We start from the raw sequence: 13570 nt of genomic DNA on the forward strand, positions 1-13570 counted from the left end.
AATGAGAACATGTCATCTTCAGACAGACAAAGATGAATCATTGACAAAGCTATTATATTTCCAACATGTTGAGAAACAGTTACTTCGGAATTAGTGATATTATACTAAAAAATTTTACAAATCAATTGAGTGTCGTTACAAAATCCATTTTATGAGTCAAGATTCTGTAATAGTATTATCGGACATCCCGCTACCCACGTAAAGTGTCGACTGCGATTTGTTTTCTGTAGCACACATGTCATATTCCAAAAACACGTGACGAATATAACTTTTTATTGGTAGGTTTACATTTGGTGGACATGATGAATATATATATATATATATATATATATATATATATATATATATATATATATATATATATATATATATGTGTGTGTGTGTGTGTGTGTGTGGTTAGATTATAATATGGATTGTAACTATTGTGTGGATGTAAGGCTCTTTTCTGGTCCAAGCATTTTTGCTAAATTAAATTATATTTAAAAATGGAAATTATCAGATTTTAAGGGATAATAGATTTTTTTTAATTTTTAAATATTATTCTTTTTTAGTTAATTCAATTCTAACATAATTTTTTAATCATAAACGATTGGATTCTATTAGAATGATATTCTATGAGATTGAAAAATCTTAGAAAGAACAATTTTTATTTTGCATTCTTGAAGAATCACATACCAAAAAAAACATTATCGAAGTAAAATACATAAACAAAAATAAGAATATGTTGATGATGCATTCTAAAAGATTAACTTTGGTCCAGTTTAAAAGAATATATGTTGATGATACATTTTGATAACAATATGACAATGAACATTGTTTTCTTTTAGAAACATCAATGACCATTGTTTATCTTCATCCCACGCACCATCATCAAACCTTTAGGCCATTGATCATCATATTCCCCTTCATGAACCATTTTTCTTTATTAGCTTCATGCCCGCGATCAAAAATTCTTTTAGAATAAACTCCCATGATATCGAATTCTCTCAGAATGACTGGCGTGAGAATAACAAATTTTTATCCCCTTTTCTAATATTCATCATCCAACCTTTAGGCCATTGATCATCATATTCCCCTTCATGCACCATTTTTCTTTATTATCCTCAAGCCCGCGATCATAAATTCTTTTAGAATAACTTCCACGATATCGAATTCTGTCAGAATGATTGGCGTGAGAATAACAAACTTTTATCCCCTTTTCTGCTATTCATGATTGATCAGTAAAAATGATAAGTGAAAAAGAATAAGAGGCATATAGTGAGAAACATATTTGAGAAAAAAAAAGAATAATGATGTATTCCATTCAAAACATCAATTATACAAGAAAAAAAATTCCTAAATCAATGAAAGTAGTTATTATTTGTTGCTTTGAGTCCTTATTTCTTTAATAGAGATTATATATCTCAAAATGGTGGCATCATGATATTTGATCATGTTGCATAACATTGTATCTTTGCATCTAATCATATCAGCATATGCATCAAGATTCAAGGCATGTTACAAATCATAAATAGCACACAAAAAAGAATATACTGAAACTTATTAGAACTCATTAATAACATAATACCTATTCCCAACCTAATTCCATTATCACTTTTAAGGATCTTGTAACAAGTTATGTAGTTATAAAACGACTCTAACTGTTAATAAAACAATACACCATCTCTAATATTCAGTTTGCTAGAAGGATTCATATGATCTTTTATGAAACTGGATATACAAATGGAAGTATAAATTTTGACTACCCTTTATGTAGATTTGGACATTTAATGTTGAAATTGATATGGGTTATAAACTACTTCAAGAAAAAGAAACTGAGATCTACAAGTAAGAAAGATAATGAAACTTTTTTACCAATTCCTCTGTGACGATAAGGTTTCAGGACAACGAACATAACAATGTAGCCTCTGAAAGTATTATGGTGTTCTCCCATTTTAGAAAACCACGGTTCAAATGCATTTCCCCTTATGAAACGCCTACAGATTTACAGAAGTAGATCAAGTACTTTTTTTTATTTGATGATGAATACGATCAATTGAAATTATAGAAAATTGTAGATTAAGAGTATGAGGAAGATATTGGGCCAAAGATAAACGAAGTAACCATCTCTAAAGATGGGATAGGGTTCGCATAGTTCTTCATCTACGAGGCACATAATAAGGGGCAAGTGATGCCCGCTGGAATAGCACACATAATTTATCCCTGATTCATCTACATTGGAACCATCCAATGTAGGCATTTTCTCCATTGTTAATGGTGGTTGGGTTGACTTGATTTCTCACTTTGTTTGCCCTAGGTCATTGGAGCTGAAAAAACTCACGGGAATTGTAAAATCCCTAGAATTAGAGGTGAATGAGGGAGATAAGGCAGAGAGTAGTGGCGAAATTGATGAGGCATGGGTGGATGATATTCATCAGATAGTTGAGAGCGGATATCGTCGGTGATTTTAGAGAAGGAAATGGAGAAGGCGTAAAAAAACAATTAAGAGGGCTGAGGGTTTACAAAAGAATAAATAGTTATAGATGTAAACTGATTTCCATTAATTTTGCTAAATTAAAGGTAAGATTATAATTCACCCTTATTTAGGTTTTTAAAATGCTTGGACCACAAAGGAGCCTTACATCCACACAATAGTTATTAATTCACATTTGAACCTAGCTCTCTCTCTCTCTCTCTCTCTCTCTCTCTCTCTCTCTCTATATATATATATATATATATATATATATATATATATATATATAAGGAAGTGTTATATGGAAAACAAAAAAACCCTAAAAATCATAAAAATGCTTTAAAAATACTTAGAGATCACAAATATCTTTTGACATTTTTTACCTAAAAATCGCAAGTTTATTTACAAAATCGCTGAAAAAAAAATATCGATTTTTTTTGTTTTTTTTTCAAAAAAAAAAATCAGCGAAAATAAAGAAAATGTTGCGAAAATTCATAATATAAAATAAAAAAAAAAAAGATTTGTGATCTCCAAGTACTTTTTTATGAATTTTTATGATTTTTAGGATTTCTTGTTTTCTATAGAAGCTAATATATATATATATATATATATATATATATATATATATATATATATATATATATATATATATATATATATATATATATATATATATAAAGGACAAAATTACAAAAATGGTCCCTGTGGTTTGCCAAAAGTCACAAAGGCAGTCCCTGCTAATTTTTTTTGATGCAAATGGTCCTTGTGGTTTGTAAAACTTGCAAAGTTGGCCCTTTGTACTAACACCGTTAGTAAAACGCCGTTAGGGACTGAACCTGTAAGGGCATTTTCGTCTTTTCAAGTATAAAAAGACTGAATTCGTGACATTTAATAAACCACAGGGACCATTTTTGAAAATTCTTTGAAAAAATGAATTAATTTGCTGAAAGAAGGAGGGAAGGTTCGAACTCACGACCTCCACCTCCCTTTATTGCCAAAGCCTTAACCAATTTAGTTGAATGCTCAGCTGGTTATTTGTTCCTAAAGCTAATATATATAATAATGAAACCGTTAATATTTAAATAATAAATAAATTACAAAAACATTTTTTTACCTAATTTTTTTTAATAAAGCAAAATGTATTTTAGTCGTATTATAAAAAAAAATTACAAACAATTTTTATGTATTTATTTTACGTAAATATATTTTCTATGTCTTTAAAATATACATTTTCGTATAAAAAATATGTTTTCGTAAAATATATTTTTTTATGACTTTGAAATAATAATAATTAATACTACTCATGACATAAAAAATATATATAAGTTCTTTTTGGTCGCTAGTTATCAAATACGTATTTCATCTTATTTAACATACATATTTCATTTTATTTAAAATACGTATATAATCTTTTTTAAATACATATAACCGAAAAATGGTTTTCAAAAAACCGATTGAACCAATCGTTTTTTAAAAACCGTTTTTTTTTTTGTTTAGATACATAACAAAATCATTGTTAAGTTGTTTTTAATACACATAACCGAAAAAACAGTTTTAGAGCTTGCAAACAAAAAGAATTTATATATTTTTTTATGTCATGAGTAGTGTTAATTATTATTATTTCAAAGTCATAAAAGAATATATTTTACGAAAACATATTTTTTAAAGACATAAAAAATATATTTTACATAAAATAAATACATAAAAATTGTTTGTAAAAATATATTTTTTTTATAATAGGACTAAAATACATTTTGTTTTATTAAAAAAAATTAGGTAAAAAAATGTTTTTTTAATTTATTTATTATTTAAATATTAACGGTTTCATTATTATATATACTAGCTTTAGGAACAAATAACTAGCTGAGCATTCAACTCAACTGGTTAAGGCTTTGGCAATAAAGGGAGGTGGAGGTTTGTGAGTTCGAACCTTCCCTCCTTCCTTCAGCAAATTAATTCATTTTTTCAAAGAATTTTCAAAAATGGTCCCTGTGGTTTATTAAATGTCACGAATTCAGTCCCTTTATACTTGAAAAGACGAAAATGCCCTTACAGATTCAGTCTCTAACGGTGTTTTACTAACGGTGTTAGTAAAAAGGGCCAACTTTGCAAGTTTTACAAACCACAAGGACCATTTGCATCAAAAAAAATTAGTAGGGACTGACTTTGTGACTTTTAGCAAACCATAAGGACCATTTTTGTAATTTTGTCTATATAAAGAGAATGATGATACCAAGTCTGAAACCAATTGGATTTATTTTTTGTCCCATGTTCCACCATTATTATACATATCATAATATGACATAGTTGTATGTTTTTTTTTTCGATTTAGGTTTTTGTGACCATGTATTAGAGTTGGTATCTATATATTCATCTAAGGATATAAGTAATGGCGGGTGAATTAGTAGAATTTGAAGAGGGTACAATAGGTGTTGCTCTTAAGAGGGTACAATAGATGTTTAGGTTTTATGGAAAACAAGAAACTCTAAAAAAACTTCCTAAAAATGCATAAAAAAATACTTAGACATCACAAATCTTTTTTTTTTTTAATATTATGAATTTTCGCAACCCTTTCTTTACTTTCGCTGAATTTTTTTTTTTGAAAAAAAAAACAAAAAAAAAATCTATTTTATTATTTTTCTTTTCAGCGATTTTGTAACTAAACCTGCAATTTTTAGGTAAAAAATGTCAAAAAAAAAAAAAATATATTTTGTGATCTCTAAGTATTTTTTTATGCATTTTTAGGGTTTTTTGTTTTTCATATAACCCCTCCCTATATATATATATATATATATATATATATATATATATATATATATATATACACACACACACACACACACATATATATATATATATATATATATATATATAAAAGAATTTTTCTAAGCACTGTATTGATTTGAAACTTCTATGTCCTTTCATATTCTCAATGAATTTTTAGTTGCCTAATAGAAACATTTTTCTAAGGACATTTGAAACTCCTATGTCCTTTCATATTCTCAAATGATTTTTCTATTGCCTAATAATAATTATGCTTTAACATTAAATGTCAACATGTTATATAAACCCTATGTAGGAAGGATTGGATAAGAAAATTAAAAGAAAAAATGGAAATGATGGAGTGGCTAAAAGAGTTATGCAAGTCAAGATTGTTGATGAATATATCATTTTTTACTCATAGTATGATAGTCCTATATAATGTTTTCTATGTTTCTAGAAATGTCTAACAAGTTTGATTTTTTTTCTAGTGGTGGTTTGCAATTTTCGAAGTTATATGTGAGAACATCATCATTAGCCTATTTTTTTATCTTTTCGTTTTTATTATGAAATATTTCAATATGTTTTGTTTTTTATGATTTTTTTTCTTTTATATTTGTAGTTGTACATGTATAATAAGTTATTTGAACTGCATATTGTAATTGATTTTATCAATATATGTTAAGTATATTAATATGCTCCATAATTTGTTTCATAGAAGCTCAATTTTAAGTCCATCGTTATAGCAAATTGTAGAAATCTTATATAAAGTAGGCTAAAATATAAAGTTTACAAGCTTCACAAGGTCTCTTTCATAATTATTTTAATGTTATTAATAATTTTTATTTTATGCCTTAAAAGGCAGCAAACATGCTTACTTTTATATAAACTTCATATAAATATAATTATCTCAAAGTTAATAATCACGGAGTTTAATTAAATCATATTCATTTGAAATTCCTACAACAACAAAAGATTTTTCTAATTTTGGTGTATTTATGATTTTAAATTTTAAGTTATTATTCATCATAACTCAAAAGTTTTTAACCTATGATTAGTAGTTGGTAGTGTTATTTTATTTTCCTCTCATTTATATACATTTTAGTTATATTAGCAAAATATAAATAAGTTTTCTCACAAAAAATTAGGTGTTTTAAGAGATTTGTTTTTAAAGTATGAAGAGTTGAAAAAAAAAATAATAAGTTTTATCGTATCATGGTTAATTTTGTCCGATTTTTTTCTGGGAACAATAAAGTTTCTATATATAGAATGTATGTTGATTTCTATACTTTTTGTTTGATTTATAAGTTTATAATAAGTTTTTTTGTTATAAATGTTATAATAGATGTGGTAGTGTTTTTATGTTATTAAAAATTATAGTATTTCTGTTTTTCATATATTTATTATTCGATTAAAATACAAAAATCAGCATATGTTTTATATACAATTTACACAACTTAAAAAGGTAAATAAAGTCATCAAAAGTTATATTATTTGTTTTTTTTATGCTATTTGTTATTCGTATATATAGAAATCAACCTATGTTTGATATATATTTTACTAACATTTTTTTTCATGTATAAATATTAAATCATAATTTGTATAATTAGGATCAGGATTACACAATATGTATGGGTGTGATAGCTTATTTTATTTCCTTATTTTTATTAGTTTATTTTAGATTTTTAGCTCTTTTTATTAGTATTGCATTGTATATTCTTTATTTTCTTTATCAAGGATCGTATCGGGGACTTGTTATGTTGTATGAGGAATTTTGCAAGGTTTTGGAGCTTTTTGTGATTGTGGATTAGAGTGAAGACGGCTTAGTGGGCTCCCGAGGCATTGTTGGGCTTGGCAGAATCAAAGAAGAAGAATTGGGCTTTTAAAGTTGATGGCTTGGATTATTTGGGCTTGTAAAGATGGATCATAAATTTCTAATTTTAGGTTTGGAGCATCCATTTGGTAGCTAAATGATGATTGGTGGATTCAAATTACATGGACAATGGGGGGGGGGACCAAAGGAAACTTTGGTAGTGGAAGGGTGGAGTGGTGGAATGAAGGACCAATAGCATTACAGCAACATTTGCGCGGGTGGAATTTTTGTCGCGCAGGTACCCGCGCAACTACCCAGTTTGGGCATTTTGGTCATTTGGCTTGCCATTAACTTGGGGAATTAGTCCTAGCAGCCACATTGACGATTTTTCACCATTGGAGACCTGCAAGAGGCTATTTTGGGAGCTAGAAACCATTTCCTTTCATCTTTCGAAATCTTAGGTAGTTTCTTTATGCAATTAGATTATTGTTCTTGTTACTTTGTTGCCATGAGTGGCTAATACTCTTATTTGGTTGACTTTGGCTGAAAACCAATGAATGTTTGTGGGTTTTGAAGGATTTATGTTGATTATCAATTTATTCCATGTTTATGATTCTAGTTTGCAATTCTTATGCTTATTTGATGCTTTGATCATGAGCTTAGTAATTGAATGAGCAATTGTTGATTTGTTTCTTTGATTTTCCATTGGATCATTAAATTTATCTAGAACAAAAGCTTTATGATGGTAGAAATCATATCTAGCTTATGAATCATAACTCCTTTATGGATGTGTAAGCATTTGACATCCTCTAGGAATTGGGGATTCCTTCATTCTTAAGGCTAATTGATTTATTGGGATCAATTGCTTCAATTGACCCTTGATCTTAATTAAGAAGGTGTGTTGTGGGCTTCCCCAACCTCCATACTACCTATGAGGAATCTTGGCATCTCATGCTTCATGATTGCTATAACCAATTTGGGATGAAGGATAAGCTTTGTATTAGATCCTAATGATAAACACATAAATGTTCATTGTGTTGAATTGTCATAGTTAACCAATTATTCCCAACCTTTGAGCATCTCATCAACTTGCTTAATTGCAATATTTTTAATTATTCAAGTTTTTTTAGTTTTCAAGGAATCAAACACCCCCCCCTTTTTAGTCTAATTGTAGTTAATTAGTTTAATTACACTAGATCTTTTGGAATGCATTGGTGATTGAATACAACCATTTCCCCGAGGATCGATACCCCTTTTTACCATTATATTACGTTTTATTTGCAAAAAAGGGTGTAATTTGCTTGGTGGGCTTGACATCCCACCAAGTTTTGGCGCCGTTGCCGGGAAAATTGGTTATTGTTATTTGATTGTTTATGCCTAGGTCTATAAGAACCGGTGAACTACTCTACAATCCGGAAATTGAAAAAGAAGCAAAAAGGTTGAAAAAGTTAGCCAAACAAGCAAAGCAACAACAACTAGTTCAAGCTTCTTCCTCTTCTCCGCTAATCAACATAGAAGATCAAGTTCATAATTCAAGTGATACCGACACCGAGCCGAGTTCTCCAATTGTTGGTCATTCCTTTGAAGACGTTCTGTTTGACAACTACATAGCCATGAATCACACTCCACCTCACAATGCCAACCCAAACCCAAATAATCAAGATTCCAATACCCCACCCCAACCACCAAGACAACAACAACAAGAACCTCTCATTGATATGTCACCTTGGAATCAAGCCCCTCCTCAAAACCAACAATACCACCAAAATAACCAACCTCAAAACAATGCTTTTCAAGTTCAACAAGTACATTACCCAAATCAAGTCAATTACCAACACCCTCCAATATACCATAACCCAATATACCCCAACAACAACCTCCCTACAACCAATACCCTAACTACCAACTTTATCCACCACCAATCTACAATCATCAACCATACCCATATCCACCTTACCAACAACCATCCAATTACTTGCAACAATATCCAGGGTGTGTGTGTTTGCCGTTAAAAAAAGTAAATAACTATATATTTTTGCACAATGCGCACGGATTTGCCTAGTGTGTGTGTGTGTATATATATATATATATATATATATATATATATATATATATATATATATATATATATATGAGGCTGTTATATACTTAAGCTTAAGTGTGGATCTATCAATACTATGCCATTTCTTTTTCTTTTGTTCTAAAAAATAAAAAAAAAAAATTGACTTCATCTCCTTGTGATATTCGTTTTTTTATTTGACAAAATCTGATCATCATCATTATTCTTTGCTTCTCAAGATCATAATCATCGGATTTCATCATCCATCTCATGTCGTTCGATTTTTTTTATTATTATCCATGTATCCTTACAAAGCAAAATCCAACAACAATAAATAAGTTTAGCAGTTAATTCATCAAAAAACGGAAATTCGTATTCACACACGAATGAAATCCTATAAATTTGTTAGTGTATATTAAATTTAATTTATAATACATGTCTTCTTTGAAATAGCATATTAACACGTGCCTTGTTACGATCATTTTTTTGCAATTGAATTGTGGAAACAACAGACTTAGTTTCTAATTTATAAAGAAAAGAAGAAGACAGTGATCAAAAACAATGAATTTCCAAAAGAATTATCGGCAAGAAATTTTGAAGGATGGGAGAAGAACATTATAATCAATGATTAAAATGGGGAAAATTGATTAGCGATTTTGAAGTCATACGTGGAGAAGATCCTTTGATACTAAAATTAAGGAAATCACAATACTAATTTGTTAGGATTTATATCAAAACTATGATGTTTTCATTGGTTCCACATCTAAGCTTAGATGTATAACAACCTTATATTGACTTTTCATATATATATATATATATATATATATATATATATATATATATATATATATATATATATATATATATATATATATATATATATATATATATATATATATATATATATATAGAGAGAGAGAGAGAGAGAGAGAGATAAGTTCAAATGTTTTTAGCAAATATTGTGTGCTTAAATGCAACAATCACAAATTAACGATTAATTCATTAATTTATTAAATAAGTAAGGGTATGATAGTAATCTTGACTAGAATTAATTATGGTAAAGATTTAAAACATTTAATATCCCTTAAAAATTAGACAAATCAGTTTAAAAACCCTATTAGCCGTCGACCTCCCGCATCACCTTCTTCATCATCACCTACGTCATATCACCATTGCCGCTTCTTCCTCCCCCTTCTCCACTGTTAGACACTGTTATTCATTGTTGGAATCGGTCCGCCGTTGTCGTCTTACACTAACACCACAGCTGTCGGATAATAAAGAAGGAGTTTCATTTCAAATCATAGCCCTGGTATGTGTTTTTTACTCAATTTCTGATTTCATTATATTTGCTAATGTGAAACGCATGAAATCAAGATTATAAATCAATTGTGTGTTTTCTTAGTATTGTCGACAAATAAAATATTGGTATCATTCGTTCATCATAATTGTGGCATAAAAAGAAGCTTTTAATTTATGCTTATTTATCTCTCGCATGTTCCATATCTAATTATATGAAGTATTGGCTGCTATCTAATTTTTTATTTGTTGAATTTTATGTGCCAATGTACAGCCCTTTTGATGTACCTTTTTGATATATTATTATCATTTGGGATTCTTGGGTTTAGACTGTTCCCATCCCTAATTTCATATAGGTTTTTTATACATTTCATTTTGCTTAGATTTGTTATTTAATCTCCTTATTCATCAATGTATTCTAACAAAATACCTATGTTTTAAAAAAATTAAATACAAAATATAGTATATTCTAAAAGTACAAAGTTATATCTTTTAATGTTAATATATGGTATATTGTTTCATAATTATATGTATTTCATGAGATTTTGCATAATTTTTCTGCACTCTAAATGATAGATGACATGCTTATAAGATCACATTTTTTTCATTGCGGTTTTTAGGATTACATTCTATTAGAACAAGTTACAATTCTTTAATGTGTACTACATTCTGTTAGAATTCACAGTTTTTATTCTTTTAGAATGCATTGAACTTTTTAATATTTGAAAGTTGATTATGTTTTCTTTGTGGATTTAGGTTTTGAAGAGGCTGCCATTTACGTGGAAAAGTAAGGAAACATAGAGAACCAACGTGTATTCTAGCAGAATGTATTATGTCATAACATACAAAACGTTTCTTAAGAATAATATTCTTTCAGAATTGATTAGTGTTTTTGTTAGATTTTAATGTTTTTTTAATCATTCTTAGTGATAATCTTTAAGAATTATGTAATTCTTAAACCGTTATTAGTCATATTTTTTTCAGAATGAATATAATAATTGTTTATAGTCTTATTCTTTACGAATTTATATTATTCTTGATAATGTGTTGTATAATTCTTTAAGCGTATTAAATATAAAAGATATCTTGAATGAAACCATATTCTGCAAGAATAAAATCGACAATATAGATCCTATTTTATGGTTGGCATTCTGTCATTCTAACAGAATAAAATTGGATTGATAATTTTGAATTAATTTAAAATATATATATTTTTAAAGATAAAGGAATAATTATCCCTAGAAATCTTAAAATTTCCCTTTTTAATATAGGTTAATTGACTAAAATGCCCTTATGCTGAAATTTGTGTGATTATATGGTACATGTTACCCTATTGTAATATCATAACATTTGATATTATTCCATCCGGTGGTCTACATCTGTACAAACTAGCATACAAAAGTTAGTAAAAACAAAATAACTTAAGTATATATATATATATATATATATATATATATATATATATATATATATATATATATATATATTGTTATTTAATAAAAAATAACAAATAGTTATAATCTTAATAGGATAAAATAAAATACCATTGAATTAAAAAGAGTTATATATGAAAAAACTTAAAAAATAATTGATCATTCAATATTTATTAATAGATTAAAAAAAATCTTACCACCCTAATGTTATCGACTATTGAGTGGTGACAAATTCTAACTATAAAGAAAAAATGCAAATAAGAAAATAGTTTTTGTAAGGATGTTACAAACATTCGTCCACTCATAGAAATAATACTAAACAATTGAAGTTACTTATTCATGAATAAGGCTATGTTTGATAGTTGTTGACTGAGAAAGTGCTGACTGGGAAAAATTGTTGGAATAGTGTCTAAGGCTGTAACTATATTAGTCAAGTATTTGATCCGGTTGTGCATAGTCCTTTTGGGTTGCCTTCACCATAGCAACTTGATAGGATGATTTAATAAGAGAGAGTAAATATTATTAATATATTATGGGAATAATATAATGAATAATATATTGTTATTTGATTAATATAAGTCATAGAATTAATTAGAATTAATTTGGTGACTTAAAGAGATTAATTAAATAAAGGGGTATAAACTGTCAATTGTTTGATAGTTAAACTTTGGACTGTAAATCCATTTGGATATGGTATGGACGAATTCTAAGAGATTTAGGATAGCTAAAATCGTCCATATGATTATCTTAGGAATGGATTTGGATAGCCTTAAGAGAAGATTATCTGATAGGGACTTATCTGTAATCCTTAAGGAGTCTACAAGTATAAATAGACCCTATGGCTGATGGAATTCGAAACTTAACCAAAAGTAAGGAACCTCTGGTCGAATTCCTCACCTCTCCTCTCTCCTAAATCATCTTCCTTGCTATTGGTGTTTGTAAGCCATTAGAGGAGTGACATTTGTGACTCTAGAAGCTCCAAGACCTCAAGATCAATAAGGAACTCAAAGGTATGATTCTAGATCTGTTTCAATGTTGTTATTTAACCTAATTAGTCATTAGAAGACTTGGATTCAAAGCATGTTTATTAGAAAGCCTAGATCCTAGCATTAGGGTTTTGCATGCGCACATAGGAAAGTTCTTATGGCTAAAACCCATCAGTGGTATCAGAGCCTAGCTTGGTTTTCTTTAAATTGTTGCTTGATTAACTGAAACAAACCTGCAAAATTCGATTTTAAGTTTCTGAGTCATGGACTTGGCGAGTCCCAAGGTGGACTCGGCGAGTCCCCTTGTGCACTCGGCGAGTCCAGGCGTCAGGAATGGCCAGATTCGGGATTTCTTTGTAATTATCTTATCTAAACTTTCCATAAACTAATTAGATCAATGTTAATTCGTTTTTCTGATAAATATAACTGCAATCTTGATCTAATTAAAGATATTTATCATATAATAAAATATTTGATTTCCTTATATGATAATTAATTAATTATTTTGATTATTTTGGTAATTATCTTAAAAGAAATCTTGAATAAATCAAATATAGATAATTAGGATATTAATTGTTAATTGGAATTATTTGTTATTTGATCCTCCATGTTTTAAATGTTTAAAACTTTCCCTCAAGTTTTGAAATTTATATTTGTGATTAAAAGTTTTAATTTAGACAACTTAAATTTCAAAACCCTAGATTTTAAAAGGTTTAAAATACAACCCTATACTAATATGATATTACTAGTATAATATATATATATATATAT

At 28.3% G+C, this 13570-nt stretch overlaps 1 long non-coding RNA gene across 2 annotated transcripts; it reads right to left on the minus strand.

Annotated features, from left to right (window-relative positions):
- Window positions 1-712: 712 nt before the first annotated feature.
- Window positions 713-2542, minus strand: LOC122194791 (uncharacterized). 2 transcript variants are annotated; one of them, XR_008224549.1, is made up of 2 exons: window positions 1855-2542; window positions 713-1200 (listed from the first exon to the last, which is right to left on the minus strand). It is a non-coding gene; the product is annotated as an uncharacterized LOC122194791 (long non-coding RNA). The 2 variants fall into 2 exon arrangements; XR_006184630.2 differs by having other exon boundaries at window positions 713-1203.
- Between the last annotated feature and the right edge of the window lie 11028 nt (window positions 2543-13570).

This window comes from Lactuca sativa, chromosome 6, assembly GCF_002870075.4.
Source record: "Lactuca sativa cultivar Salinas chromosome 6, Lsat_Salinas_v11, whole genome shotgun sequence".
Lineage (NCBI taxonomy): Eukaryota > Viridiplantae > Streptophyta > Magnoliopsida > Asterales > Asteraceae > Lactuca > Lactuca sativa.